Here is a 14,990-nt window from a genome sequence, read left to right on the forward strand (position 1 = left end):
AGGGTAGAGCAGGGTAGAGTAGGGTAGAATAGGTTAGAGTAGGGTAGAGTAGGGTAGAGTAGGGTAGAGTTGGGTAGAGTAGGGTAGAATAGGTTAGAGTAGGGTAGAGTAGGGTAGAGTAGAGTAGAGTAGGGTAGAGTAGGGTAGAGTAGGGTAGAATAGGTTAGAGTAGGGTAGAGTAGGGTAGAGTAGGGTAGAGCAGGGTAGAGCAGGGTAGAGTAGGGTAGAGTAGAGTAGGGTAGAGCGGTGTAGAGTAGAGTAGGGTAGAGCGGTGTAGGGTAAGTTGGAGCAGGGTAGAGTAGGGTAGAGCAGGGTAGAGTAAGGTAGAGCAGGGTAGAGAATGGCAGGATATAGTAGGGAAGAGCAGGGTAGAGAATCGCAGGGTAGAGTAGGGTAGAGTAGAGCAGGGTAGAGAATGGCAGGGTAGAGTAGGATCGAGCAGGGTATTGAAAGGTAGAGCAGGGTAGAGTAGGGTAGAGTAGGGTAAAGCAAGGTAGAGTAGGGTAGAGTAGGGTCAAGCAAGGTAGAGCAGTTAAGAGCAGGGTAGAGCAGGGTAGAGTAGGGTAGAGCAGGGTAGAGAAGGGTAGAGAAGGGTAGAGCAGGGTAGAGAAGGGTAGAGTAGGGTAAAGCAGGGTAGAGTAGGGTAGAGCAGGGTAGAGTAGGGTAGAGTAGGGTAGAATAGGGTAGAGTAGGGAAGAGCAGGGTAGAGCAGGGGAGAGTAGGGTAGAGCAGGGTAGAGCAGGGTAGAGTAGGGTAGAGCAGGGTAGAATAGGGTAGAGCAGGGTAGAGAAGGGTAGAGTAGTGTAGAGTAGGGTAGAGTAGGGTAGAGTAGAGTAGAGTAGAGTAGAGTAGGGTAGAGTAGAGCAGGGTAGAGTAGGGTAGAGCAGGGTAGAATAGGGTAAAGCAGGGTAGAGCAGGGTAGAGCAGGGTAGAGTAGAGTAGGGTAGAGTAGGGAAGAGCAGGGTAGAGCAGGGGAGAGTAGGGTAGAGCAGGGTAGAGCAGGGTAGAGCAGGGTAGAATAGGGTAGAGCAGGGTATAGAAGGGTAGAGTAGGGTAGAGTAGGGTAGAGTAGGGTAGAGTAGAGTAGAGTAGGGTAGAGTAGAGCAGGGTAGAGAAGGGTAGAGTAGGGTAGAGTAGGGTAGAGTAGAGTAGAGTAGGGTAGAGTAGGGTAGAGTAGAGTAGGGTAGAGCGGTGTAGGGTAAGTTGGAGCAGGGTAGAGTAGGGTAGAGCAGGGTAGAGTAAGGTAGAGCAGGGTAGAGTAGTGGTAGGCCTGATTTCACAACAGTGGTAGGCCTGATTTACAACAGTGGTAGGCCTGATTTCACAACAGTGGGAGTCTTGATTTCACAACAGTGGTAGGCCTGATTTCACAGCAGTTGTAGGACTACTGGAGAAAGCAGAGAGAGCATGTCCCTATCCACAAGGGCCGCAGTGGAGAGGGTAAAAAAAACATCCAGTTCGTTGGACACATCAATGAGGACCTGAAATGGTCCCTTCTGAAAGGCAATGAGCTACAGCGTCTCGTCAACCTCAGGAGCGGCAGGGCGGCCTAGTGGTTAGAGTGTAGAGGTGGCAGGTAGCCTAGTGGTTAGAGTGTAGAGGTGGCAGGTAGCCTAGTGGTTAGAGTGTAGAGGTGGCAGGTAGCCTAGTGGTTAGAGCGTAGAGGTGGTAGGTAGCCTAGTGGTTAGAGTGTAGAGGTGGTAGGTAGCCTAGTGGTTAGAGCGTAGAGGTGGTAGGTAGCCTAGTGGTTAGAGTGTAGAGGTGGTAGGTAGCCTAGTGGTTAGAGTGTAGAGGTGGCAGGTAGCCTAGTGGTTAGAGTGTAGAGGTGGTAGGTAGCCTAGTGGTTAGAGCGTAGAGGTGGTAGGTAGCCTAGTGGTTAGAGTGTAGAGGTGGTAGGTAGCCTAGTGGTTAGAGCGTGGAGGTGGTAGGTAGCCTAGTGGTTAGAGTGTAGAGGTGGAAGGTAGCCTAGTGGTTAGAGTGTAGAGGTGGCAGGTAGCCTAGTGGTTAGAGTGTAGAGGTGGTAGGTAGCCTAGTGGTTAGAGTGTAGAGGTGGCAGGTAGCCTAGTGGTTAGAGTGTAGAGGCGGCAGGTAGCCTAGTGGTTAGAGTGTAGAGGTGGCAGGTAGCCTAGTGGTTAGAGTGTAGAGGCTGCAGGTAGCCTAGTGGTTAGGGTGTAGAGGCTGCAGGTAGCCTAGTGGTTAGGGTGTAGAGGCTGCAGGTAGCCTAGTGGTTAGAGTGTAGAGGTGGCAGGGTAGCCTAGTGGTTAGAGTGTAGAGGTGGCAGGTAGCCTAGTGGTTAGAGTGTAGAGGCGGCAGGTAGCCTAGTGGTTAGAGTGTAGAGGCTGCAGGTAGCCTAGTGGTTAGAGTGTAGAGGTGGCAGGTAGCCTAGTGGTTAGAGTGTAGAGGTGGCAGGTAGCCTAGTGGTTAGAGCGTAGAGGTGGTAGGTAGCCTAGTGGTTAGAGTGTAGAGGTGGTAGGTAGCCTAGTGGTTAGAGCGTAGAGGTGGTAGGTAGCCTAGTGGTTAGAGTGTAGAGGTGGTAGGTAGCCTAGTGGTTAGAGTGTAGAGGTGGCAGGTAGCCTAGTGGTTAGAGTGTAGAGGTGGTAGGTAGCCTAGTGGTTAGAGCGTAGAGGTGGTAGGTAGCCTAGTGGTTAGAGTGTAGAGGTGGTAGGTAGCCTAGTGGTTAGAGCGTGGAGGTGGTAGGTAGCCTAGTGGTTAGAGTGTAGAGGTGGAAGGTAGCCTAGTGGTTAGAGTGTAGAGGTGGCAGGTAGCCTAGTGGTTAGAGTGTAGAGGTGGTAGGTAGCCTAGTGGTTAGAGTGTAGAGGTGGCAGGTAGCCTAGTGGTTAGAGTGTAGAGGCGGCAGGTAGCCTAGTGGTTAGAGTGTAGAGGTGGCAGGTAGCCTAGTGGTTAGAGTGTAGAGGCTGCAGGTAGCCTAGTGGTTAAGGTGTAGAGGCTGCAGGTAGCCTAGTGGTTAGGGTGTAGAGGCTGCAGGTAGCCTAGTGGTTAGAGTGTAGAGTTGGCAGGGTAGCCTAGTGGTTAGAGTGTAGAGGTGGCAGGTAGCCTAGTGGTTAGAGTGTAGAGGCGGCAGGTAGCCTAGTGGTTAGAGTGTAGAGGCTGCAGGTAGCCTAGTGGTTAGAGTGTAGAGGTGGCAGGTAGCCTAGTGGTTAGAGTGTAGAGGTGGCAGGTAGCCTAGTGGTTAGAGTGTAGAGGTGGCAAGTAGCCTAGTGGTTAGAGCATAGAGGTGGTAGGTAGCCTAGTGGTTAGAGCGTAGAGGTGGCAGGTAGCCTAGTGGTTAGAGTGTAGGGGCGGCAGGTAGCCTAGTGGTTAGAGTGTAGAGGTGGCAGGTAGCCTAGGGGTTAGAGTGTAGAGGCGGCAGGTAGCCTAGTGGTTAGAGCGTAGAGGTGGCAAGTAGCCTAGTGGTTAGAGTGTAGAGGTGGTAGGTAGCCTAGTGGTTAGAGTGTCTCAACATGGTAAGTTGGTGGTTGAAGATATCCCTCTAGTGGTGTGGGGGCTGTGCTTTGCTGTGCTTTGGCAAAATGGGTGGGGTTATATCCTTCCTGTTTGGCCCTGTCCGGGGGTGTCCTCGAATGGGGCCACAGTGTCTCCTGACCCCTCCTGTCTCAGCCTCCAGTATTTATGCTGCAGTAGTTTGTGTCGGGGGCTAGGGTCAGTTTGTTATATCTGGAGTACTTCTCCTGTCCTATTCGGTTCCCTGTGTGAATTTAAGTATGCTCTCTCTAATTCTCAATTTCTCTCTTTCTTTCTCTCTCTCGGAGGACCTGAGCCCTAGGACCATGCCTCAGGACTACCTGACATGATGACTCCTTGCTGTCCCTAGTCAAACACACACACACACACACACACACACACACACACACACACACACACACACACACACACACACACACACACACACACACACACACACAGGACCATAAAGGGTGTTTGAAATTCTAGTCAGATTGTCTTTCTTTACCTCCTCCCTTTGGCTGAATGTGTGTGTGTGTGTGTGTGTGTGTGTGTGTGTGTGTGTGTGTGTGTGTGTGTGTGTGTGTGTGTGTGTGTGTGTGTGTGTGTGTGTGTGTGTGTGCGCCTTTCAAAGATCCCTCATGGTTCTGCCTGTTTGTTCAGATGGTGTTTCAGAAACCCACTATTTCTAAGTTATTGCATCAGTGTGTTTGATCTCACAGATGTAGAAAGGCAGTTGAAACTTCCTGCTGCAGTGGGGGATCTCTGTTCTCAGTGGGGTGTAGAGAGGATCTCTGTTCTCAGTGTAGAGGAGATCTCTGTTCTCAGTGTAGAGGGGATCTCTGTTCTCAGTTGAGTGTAGAGGAGATCTCTGTTCTCAGTGTAGAGGAGATCTCTGTTCTCAGTGTAGAGGAGATCTCTGTTCTCAGTGTAGAGGAGATCTATGTTCTCAGTGTAGAGGGGATCTCTGTTCTCAGTGGAGTGTAGAGGAGATCTCTGTTCTCAGTGTAGAGGAGATCTCTGTTCTCAGTGTAGAGGGGATCTCTGTTCTCAGCGGGGTGTAGAGAGGATCTCTGTTCTCAGTGTAGAGGAGATCTATGTTCTCAGTGTAGAGGGGATCTCTGTTCTCAGTGTAGAGGGGATCTCTGTTCTCAGTGCAGAGGAGATCTCTGTTCTCAGTGTAGAGGAGATCTCTGTTCTCAGTGTAGAGGAGATCTCTGTTCTCAGTGTAGAGGAGATCTCTGTTCTCAGTGTAGAGGGGATCTCTGTTCTCAGTTGAGTGTAGAGGAGATCTCTGTTCTCAGTGTAGAGGAGATCTCTGTTCTCAGTGTAGAGGAGATCTCTGTTCTCAGTGTAGAGGAGATCTACGTTCTCAGTGTAGAGGGGATCTCTGTTCTCAGTGGAGTGTAGAGGAGATCTCTGTTCTCAGTGTAGAGGAGATCTCTGTTCTCAGTGTAGAGGGGATCTCTGTTCTCAGTGGGGTGTAGAGAGGATCTCTGTTCTCAGTGTAGAGGAGATCTATGTTCTCAGTGTAGAGGGGATCTCTGTTCTCAGTGTAGAGGGGATCTCTGTTCTCAGTGCAGAGGAGATCTCTGTTCTCAGTGTAGAGGAGATCTCTGTTCTCAGTGTAGAGGAGATCTCTGTTCTCAGTGTAGAGGAGATCTCTGTTCTCAGTGTAGAGGAGATCTCAGTTCTCAGTGTAGAGGGGATCTCTGTTCTCAGTGTAGAGGAGATCTCTGTTCTCAGTGTAGAGGAGATCTCTGTTCTCAGTGTAGAGGAGATCTATGTTCTCAGTGTAGAGGGGATCTCTGTTCTCAGTGGAGTGTAGAGGAGATCTCTGTTCTCAGTGTAGAGGAGATCTCTGTTCTCAGTGTAGAGGGGATCTCTGTTCTCAGTGGGGTGTAGAGAGGATCTCTGTTCTCAGTGTAGAGGAGATCTATGTTCTCAGTGTAGAGGGGATCTCTTTTCTCAGTGTAGAGGGGATCTCTGTTCTCAGTGCAGAGGAGATCTCTGTTCTCAGTGTAGAGGAGATCTCTGTTCTCAGTGTAGAGGAGATCTCTGTTCTCAGTGTAGAGGAGATCTCTGTTCTCAGTGTAGAGGAGATCTCAGTTCTCAGTGTAGAGGGGATCTCTGTTCTCAGTGTAGAGGAGATCTCTGTTCTCAGTGTAGAGGGGATCTCTGTTCTCAGTGGAGTGTAGAGAGGATCTCTGTTCTCAGTGTAGAGGGGATCTCTGTTCTCAGTGTAGAGGAGATCTCTGTTCTCAATGTAGAGGGGATCTCTGTTCTCAGTGGAGTGTAGAGTGGATCTCTGTTCTCAGTGTAGAGGGAATCTCTGTTCTCAGTGTAGAGGGGATCTCTGTTCTCAGTGTAGAGGAGATCTCTGTTCTCAGTGTAGAGGGAGATCTCTGCTCTCAGTGGAGTGTAGAGGAGATCTCTGTTCTCAGTGTAGAGGAGATCTCTGTTCTCAGTGGAGTGTAGCGGGGATCTCTGTTCTCAGTGTAGAGGGGATCTCTGTTCTCAGTGGAGTGTAGAGGAGATCTCTGTTCTCAGTGTAGAGGAGATCTCTGTTCTCAGTGTAGAGGAGATCTCTGTTCTCAGTGTAGAGGAGATCTCAGTTCTCAGTGTAGAGTGGATCTCTGTTCTCAGTGTAGAGGGAATCTCTGTTCTCAGTGTAGAGGGGATCTCTGTTCTCAGTGGAGTGTAGAGAGGATCTCTGTTCTCAGTGTAGAGGGGATCTCTGTTCTCAGTGGAGTGTAGAGGGGATCTCTGTTCTAAGTGTAGAGGGGATCTCTGTTCTCAGTGTAGAGGAGATCTCTGTTCTCAGTGTAGAGGGGATCTCTGTTCTCAGTGGAGTGTAGAGAGGATCTCTGTTCTCAGTGTAGAGGAGATCTCTGTTCTCAGTGTAGAGGAGATCTCTGTTCTCAATGTAGAGGGGATCTCTGTTCTCAGTGGAGTGTAGAGTGGATCTCTGTTCTCAGTGTAGAGGGAATCTCTGTTCTCAGTGTAGAGGGGATCTCTGTTCTCAGTGTAGAGGAGATCTCTGTTCTCAGTGTAGAGGGAGATCTCTGCTCTCAGTGGAGTGTAGAGGAGATCTCTGTTCTCAGTGTAGAGGAGATCTCTGTTCTCAGTGGAGTGTAGCGGGGATCTCTGTTCTCAGTGTAGAGGGGATCTCTGTTCTCAGTGGAGTGTAGAGGAGATCTCTGTTCTCAGTATAGAGGAGATCTCTGTTCTCAGTGGAGTGTAGAGGGGATCTCTGTTCTCAGTGTAGAGGGGATCTCTGTTCTCAGTGGAGTGTAGAGGAGATCTCTGTTCTCAGTGTAGAGGAGATCTCTGTTCTCAGTGGAGTGTACAGGAGATATCTGTTCTCAGTGTAGAGGGGTTATCTGTTCACAGTGTAGAGGAGATCTCTGTTCTCAGTGTAGAGGAGATCTCTGTTCTCAGTGTAGAGGGGATCTCTGTTCTCAGTGGAGTGTAGAGGGGATCTTTGTTCTCAGTGTAGAGGGGATCTCTGTTCTCAGTGTAGATGAGATCTCTGTTCTCAGTGTAGAGGAGATCTCTGTTCTCAGTGTAGAGGGAATCTCTGTTCTCAGTGTAGAGGGGATCTCTGTTCACAGTGTAGAGGAGATCTCTGTTCTCAGTGGAGTGTAGAGGAGATCTCTGTTCTCAGTGGAGCGTAGAGGGGATCTCTGTTCTCAGTGGAGTGTAGAGAGGATCTCTGTTCTCAGTGTAGAGGAGATCTCTGTTCTCAGTGGAGTGTAGAGGAGATCTCTGTTTTCAGTGTAGAGGAGATCTCTATTCTCAGTGTAGAGGGGATCTCTGTTCTCAGTGTAGAGGGGATCTCTGTTCTCCGTGTAGAGGGGATCTCTGTTCTCAGTGTAGAGGAGATCTCTGTTCTCAGTGTAGAGGAGATCTCTGTTCTCAGTGGAGTGTAGAGGGGATCTCTGTTCTCAGTGTAGAGGAGATCTCTGTTCTCAGTGGAGTGTAGAGGGGATCTCTGTTCTCAGTGGAGTGTAGAGAGGATCTCTGTTCTCAGTGTAGAGGAGATCTCTGTTCTCAGTGGAGTGTAGAGGAGATCTCTGTTTTCAGTGTAGAGGAGATCTCTGTTCTCAGTGGAATGTAGAGGCGATCTCTGTTCTCAGTGTAGAGGGGATCTCTGTTCGCAGTGTAGATGAGATCTCTGTTCTCAGTGTAGAGGAGATCTCTGTTCTCAGTGTAGAGGGGATCTCTGTTCTCAGTGTAGAGGGGATCTCTGTTCTCAGTGTAGAGGGGATCTCTGTTCTCAGTGTAGAGGGGATCTCTGTTCTCAGTGGAGTGTAGATGAGATCTCTGTTCTCAGTGTAGATGGGATCTCTGTTCTCAGTGTAGAGGAGATCTAGGTTCTCAGTGGAGTGTAGAGGAGATCTCTGTTCTCAGTGTAGTGTAGATGGGATCTCTGTTCTTTCCTAAATGAGACACAGTCCCCTGGATTCCTTCGTGTTGTCAATATTATCCTATTCTGTTGTGTGTTATGTGTTAGAAATGGATATCCACAAATACTGTAGCACGGACATCTGATTTCACAAGGGTTTATTTCACAAGCTTATATTTTATATGCAATACATGATGTAAATATAATGTGTTCCTTATTTGCTGTTACCTCCATTGAGTGGACGTTTAGACCACGGTAGGCTCATTAGCTAGTCTGTATACGTTGTCTCACACATTGTATCTCCACTAATCTCTCCTTGCCTTTTTGGTTGATAGCTGAGAAGGTTAGCTCAACACTGCCCCCCTGTGGTAAAGACATCCGCTTACACTTGGTAGCTTCACTCCACGGAATATGACCAGAGAGAAAAATACAATTTTGAATTGTTTGGTGACTTTGTCCCTTCTTTTCAATCCACTGTCTGTCTGTGTGATAATGTGGACTGTAGCCAACACTGGCACTTCAGTAGTGCCTCTCTTTTTATAAACAACACAAAAAACCATACACGCAACAAACGACTGAATCAAAACCTGCCCATCTGGTTTCAAAACCTGCCCATCTGGTTTCAAAACCTGCCCATCTGGTTTCAAAACCTGCCCATCTGGTTTCAAAACCTGCCTATCTAGTTTCAAAACCTGCCTATCTAGTTTCAAAACCTGCCTATCTAGTTTCAAAACCTGCCCATCTAGTTTCAAAACCTGCCCATCTAGTTTCAAAACCTGCCTATCTAGTTTCAAAACCTGCCCATCTAGTTTCAAAACCTGCCCATCTAGTTTCAAAACCTGCCCATCTAGTTTCAAAACCTGCCTATCTAGTTTCAAAACCTGCCCATCTAGTTTCAAAACCTGCCTATCTAGTTTCAAAACCTGCCCATCTAGTTTCAAAACCTGCCTATCTAGTTTCAAAACCTGCCCAACTAGTTTCAAAACCTGCCCATCTGGTTTCAAAACCTGCCTATCTAGTTTCAAAACCTGCCTATCTAGTTTCAAAACCTGCCCATCTAGTTTCAAAACCTGCCCATCTAGTTTCAAAACCTGCCTATCTAGTTTCAAAACCTGCCTATCTAGTTTCAAAACCTGCCTATCTAGTTTCAAAACCTGCCTATCTAGTTTCAAAACCTGCCTGTCTAGTTTCAAAACCTGCCCATCTAGTTTCAAAACCTGCCCATCTAGTTTCAAAACCTGCCTATCTAGTTTCAAAACCTGCCCATCTAGTTTCAAAACCTGCCCATCTAGTTTCAAAACCTGCCCATCTAGTTTCAAAACCTGCCTATCTAGTTTCAAAACCTGCCCATCTAGTTTCAAAACCTGCCTATCTAGTTTCAAAACCTGCCCATCTAGTTTCAAAACCTGCCCATCTAGTTTCAAAACCTGCCCATCTAGTTTCAAAACCTGCCTATCTAGTTTCAAAACCTGCCTATCTAGTTTCAAAACCTGCCCATCGAGTTTCAAAACCTGCCTATCTAGTTTCAAAACCTGCCTATCTAGTTTCAAAACCTGCCTATCTAGTTTCAAAACCTGCCTATCTAGTTTCAAAACCTGCCTATCTAGTTTCAAAACCTGCCCATCTAGTTTCAAAACCTGCCTATCTAGTTTCAAAACCTGCCTATCTAGTTTCAAAACCTGCCCATCGAGTTTCAAAACCTGCCTATCTAGTTTCAAAACCTGCCTATCTAGTTTCAAAACCTGCCTATCTAGTTTCAAAACCTGCCTATCTAGTTTCAAAACCTGCCTATCTAGTTTCAAAACCTGCCTATCTAGTTTCAAAACCTGCCCATCTAGTTTCAAAACCTGCCTATCTAGTTTCAAAACCTGCCTATCTAGTTTCAAAACCTGCCCATCTGGTTTCAAAACCTGCCTATCTAGTTTCAAAACCTGCCTATCTAGTTTCAAAACCTGCCTGTCTAGTTTCAAAACCTGCCTATCTAGTTTCAAAACCTGCCTATCTAGTTTCAAAACCTGCCTGTCTAGTTTCAAAACCTGCCTATCTAGTTTCAAAACCTGCCTATCTAGTTTCAAAACCTGCCCAACTAGTTTCAAAACCTGCCTATCTAGTTTCAAAACCTGCCTATCTAGTTTCAAAACCTGCCTATCTAGTTTCAAAACCTGCCTATCTAGTTTCAAAACCTGCCCAACTAGTTTCAAAACCTGCCTATCTAGTTTCAAAACCTGCCCATCTAGTTTCAAAACCTGCCTATCGAGTTTCAAAACCTGCCTATCTAGTTTCAAAACCTGCCTATCTAGTTTCAAAACCTGCCTGTCTAGTTTCAAAACCTGCCCATCTGGTTTCAAAACCTGCCCATCTGGTTTCAAAACCTGCCTATCTAGTTTCAAAACCTGCCTATCTAGTTTCAAAACCTGCCTATCTAGTTTCAAAACCTGCCTATCTAGTTTCAAAACCTGCCTATCTAGTTTCAAAACCTGCCTATCTAGTTTCAAAACCTGCCTATCTAGTTTCAAAACCTGCCCATCTAGTTTCAAAACCTGCCTATCTAGTTTCAAAACCTGCCTATCGAGTTTCAAAACCTGCCCATCTAGTTTCAAAACCTGCCTATCTAGTTTCAAAACCTGCCTATCGAGTTTCAAAACCTGCCCATCTAGTTTCAAAACCTGCCTATCTAGTTTCAAAACCTGCCTATCTAGTTTCAAAACCTGCCTATCTAGTTTCAAAACCTGCTAATTCTCCTCGATTATTCACTCATTCACGTGAAAAAGAGCTAAAAAAAAACAGACAGCCAAGGTGTTTATGTCCCAGGACCACATGACCTCAAAAACAGCCTGAAATTTACCATTTCTTGTTAATATGCCTTTCTGCCACTCTGTAAGATGCTCCAATCACTCAGACATCATGCTCCATCACTCAGACATCATGCTCCATCACTCAGACATCATGCTCCAATCATTCAGACATCATGCTCCATCACTCAGACATCATGCTCCATCACTCAGATATCACGCTCCAATCACTCAGACATCATGCTCCATCACTCAGACATCATGCTCCATCACTCAGACATCATGCTCCAATCACTCAGACATCATGCTCCATCACTCAGACATCATGTTCCATCACTCAGACATCATGCTCCATCACTCAGACATCATGTTCCATCACTCAGACATCATGCTCCAATCACTCAGACATCATGCTCCATCACTCAGACATCATGCTCCAATCACTCAGACATCATGCTCCATCACTCCGACATCATGCTCCATTACTCAGACATCATGTAGAAACGAAGCATGTGTGTTTAGTGATGTTGTCTGTTTAGTGAGTCCTCCAGATCAGAGGCAGTAGGGATGACCAGGGATGTTCTCTGTTTAGTGAGTCCCCCAGATCAGAGGAAGTAGGGATGACCAGCCATGTTCTCTGTTTAGTGAGTCAGAGGCAGTAGGGATGTTTTCTGTTTAGTGATCAGAGGCAGTAGGGATGACCAGGGATGTTCTCTGTTTAGGGAGTCAGTCAGATCGGAGGCAGTAGGGATGACCAGGGATGTTCTCTGTTTAGTGAGTCCTCCAGATCAGAGGCAGTAGGGATGACCAGGGATGTTCTCTGTTTAGTGAGTCCCCCAGATCAGAGGAAGTAGGGATGACCAGCCATGTTCTCTGTTTAGTGAGTCAGAGGCAGTAGGGATGTTTTCTGTTTAGTGATCAGAGGCAGTAGGGATGACCAGGGATGTTCTCTGTTTAGTGAGTCAGTCAGATCGGAGGCAGTAGGGATGACCAGGGATGCTCTCTGTTTAGTGAGTCCTCCAGATCAGAGGCAGTAGGTATGACCAGGGATGCTTTCTGTTTAGTGAGTCCTCCAGATCAGAGGCAGTATGGATGACCAGGGATGTTCTCTGTTTAGTGAGTCAGAGGCTGTAGGGATGACCAGGGATGTTCAGAGCAGTGATGTTTTTATTTTAGCGAGTCAGAGGCAGCAGGGATGTTTTCTGTTAGCGATCAGATGCAGTATGGATGACCAGGGATGTTCTCTGTTTAGTGAGTCAGAGGCAGTTGGGATTACCAAGGATGTTCTCTGTTTAGTGAGTCAGTCAGATCAGAGGCATTAGGGATGACCAGGGATGTTCTCTGTTTAGTTATCAGAGGCAGTAGGGATGACCAGGGATGTTCTCTGTTTCGTGAGTCAGCGAGAGTAGGGATGACAAGACATTTTCACAGTACAGTGAGTCAATGGGATTAGGGATGACCAGGGATGTTTTCTGTTTGTTGATCAGAGGCAGTAGGGAAGACCAGGGATGTTCTCTGTTTAGTGAGTCAGAGGGATGACCAGGAGTGACCAGGGACCAGAGGGGTGACCAGGGACCAGGGATGTTCTCTGTTTAGTAAGTCCTCCAGATCAGAGGCAGTAACGATGACCAGGGAGTTAATGAGTTAACGAGAGTTGATGAGTTAATGAGAGTTAATGGGAGTTAATGAGTTAATGAGAGTTAATGAGAGTTAATGAGTTAATGAGAGTTGATGAGTTAATCGGAGTTAATGAGAGTTAATGACTTAATGAGAGTTAATTAGTTATTGAGAGTTAATGAGAGTTAATGAGAGTTACTTAGTTAATTAGTTAATGAGAGTTAATGAGAGTTAATGAGTTAATGAGAGTTAATGAGTTAATGAGAGGTAATGAGTTAATGAGAGTTAATGAGAGTTAATGAGAGTTAATGAGAGTTAATGAGTTCATGAGAGTTAATGAGAGTTAATTCGTTAATTCGTTAATGAGAGTTAATGAGAGTTAATTAGTTAATGAGAGTTAATGAGAGTTAATGAGAGTTAATGAGTTAATGAGAGTTGTTTAGAGTTCATGAGTGTTAATGAGAGTTAATGATAGTTAATTAGTTATTTGAGAGTTAATGAGAGTTAATGAGAGTTAATGAGAGTTAATGAGTTAATGAGAGTTATTGAGAGTTAATGAGTGTTAATGAGAGTTAATGAGATTTAATAATGAGAGTTAATGAGTAAATGAGAGTTAATGAGAGTCAATGAGTTAACGAGAGTTAATGAGAGTTAATGACTTAATTATTTAATGAGAGTTAATGAGTTAATGAGTTAATGAGAGTTAATGAAAGTTAACGAGAGTTCATAAGTTAACGAGAGTTAATGAGTAAATGAGAGTTAATGAGAGTTAATGAGAGTTAATGAGTAAATGAGAGTTAATGAGAGTTAATGAGTTAACGAGAGTTAAACATTAAATTAGAGTTAATGAGAGTTAATGAGTTAATGAGAGTCAATGAGAGTTAACGAGAGTTCATAAGTTAACGAGAGTTAATGAGTAAATGAGAGTTAATGAGAGTTATTGAGAGTTAATGAGTAAATGAGAGTTAATGAGAGTTAATGAGTTAACGAGAGTTAAACATTAAATTAGAGTTAATGAGAGTTAATGAGTTAATGAGAGTTAATGAGAGTTAACGAGAGTTCATAAGTTAACGAGAGTTAATGAGTAAATGAGAGTTAATGAGAGTTAATGAGAGTTAATGAGTTAATGGTTTAAAGAGAGTTAATGAGTAAATGAGAGTTAATGAGAGTTAATGAGAGTTAATGAGTTAATGATTAAATGAGAGTTAATGAGAGTTAATGAGTTAATGAGAGTTAATGAGTAAATGAGAGTTAATGAGAGTTAATGAGAGTTAATGAGTTAATGAGTAAATGAGAGTTAATGAGAGTTAATGAGTTAATAAGTAAATGAGAGTTAATGAGAGTTAACGAGAGTTAATGAGTAAATGAGAGTTAATGAGAGTTAATAAGTGTATAATCAACAGTAACACTGCAAAAAGAGAATACAGTAGATTAACGTAAATTAAACTGCATTGTGGGGCAAAATTCAATGGGCGGGAAATATTTGATGTATTTTGGAAGTTACCATAAAAACTACTACTGAAACCATAATAGCAGTTCACTTACTGTATTTGTGAATATTGACAATAGAGTGCCACACAAAAAGCACACAAGAAACAAAATCATAGCTCATCCTCTGAAGCAAGAGAGAATTTTTTTTTTTAGCAAATTATTATTATAAATGTAATATTTTCGTCTTAGTTAATTGGATTTTTTAAAAATTGTATTTAATATCTGCACAAAGTAGATGTCCTAACCGACTTGCCAAAGCTATTGATTGTTAACCAGAAATTAGCATACCTGTGTAATGAACCATGATCATTAGCATAACTGTTGGTTACCTATAAATAACCATGATCATTAGCATACCTGTTGGATACCTGTGTAATGAAACATGATCATTAGCATACCTGTTGGTTACCTATAATGAACCATGATCATTAGCATACCTGTTGGATACCTATAATGAACCATGATCATTAGCATACCTGTTGGATACCTATAATGAACCATGATCATTAGCATACCTGTTGGATACCTGTGAAATGAAACATGATCATTAGCATACCTGTTGGTTACCTATAATGAACCATGATCATTAGCCTACCTGTTGGTTACCTGTGTAATGAACCATGATCATTAGCATACCTGTTGGTTACCTATAATGAACCATGATCATTAGCATACCTGTTGGTTACCTATAATGAACCATGATCATTAGCATAACTGTTGGTTACCTGTGTAATGAAACATGATCATTAGCATACCTGTTGGTTACCTATAATGAAACATGATCATTAGCATACCTGTTGGATACCTGTGTAATGAAACATGATCATTAGCATACCTGTTGGTTACCTGTGTAATGAAACATGATCATTAGCATACCTGTTGGTTACCTGTGTAATGAAACATGATCATTAGCATACCTGTTGGTTACCTGTGTAATGAAACGTGATCATTAGCATACCTGTTGGTTACCTATAATGAACCATGATCATTAGCCTAACTGTTGGTTACCTGTGTAATGAACCATGATCATTAGCCTAACTGTTGGTTACCTGTGTAATGAACCATGATCATTAGCATACCTGTTGGATACCTGTGTAATGAACCATGATCACTAGCATACCTGTTGGTTACCTGTGTAATGAAACATGATCATTAGCATACCTGTTGGTTACCTGTGTAATGAAACATGATCATTAGCATACCTGTTGGTTACCTGTGTA

Source organism: Oncorhynchus mykiss, chromosome 11, assembly GCF_013265735.2.
Source record: "Oncorhynchus mykiss isolate Arlee chromosome 11, USDA_OmykA_1.1, whole genome shotgun sequence".
In the NCBI taxonomy this organism is placed as follows: domain Eukaryota; kingdom Metazoa; phylum Chordata; class Actinopteri; order Salmoniformes; family Salmonidae; genus Oncorhynchus; species Oncorhynchus mykiss.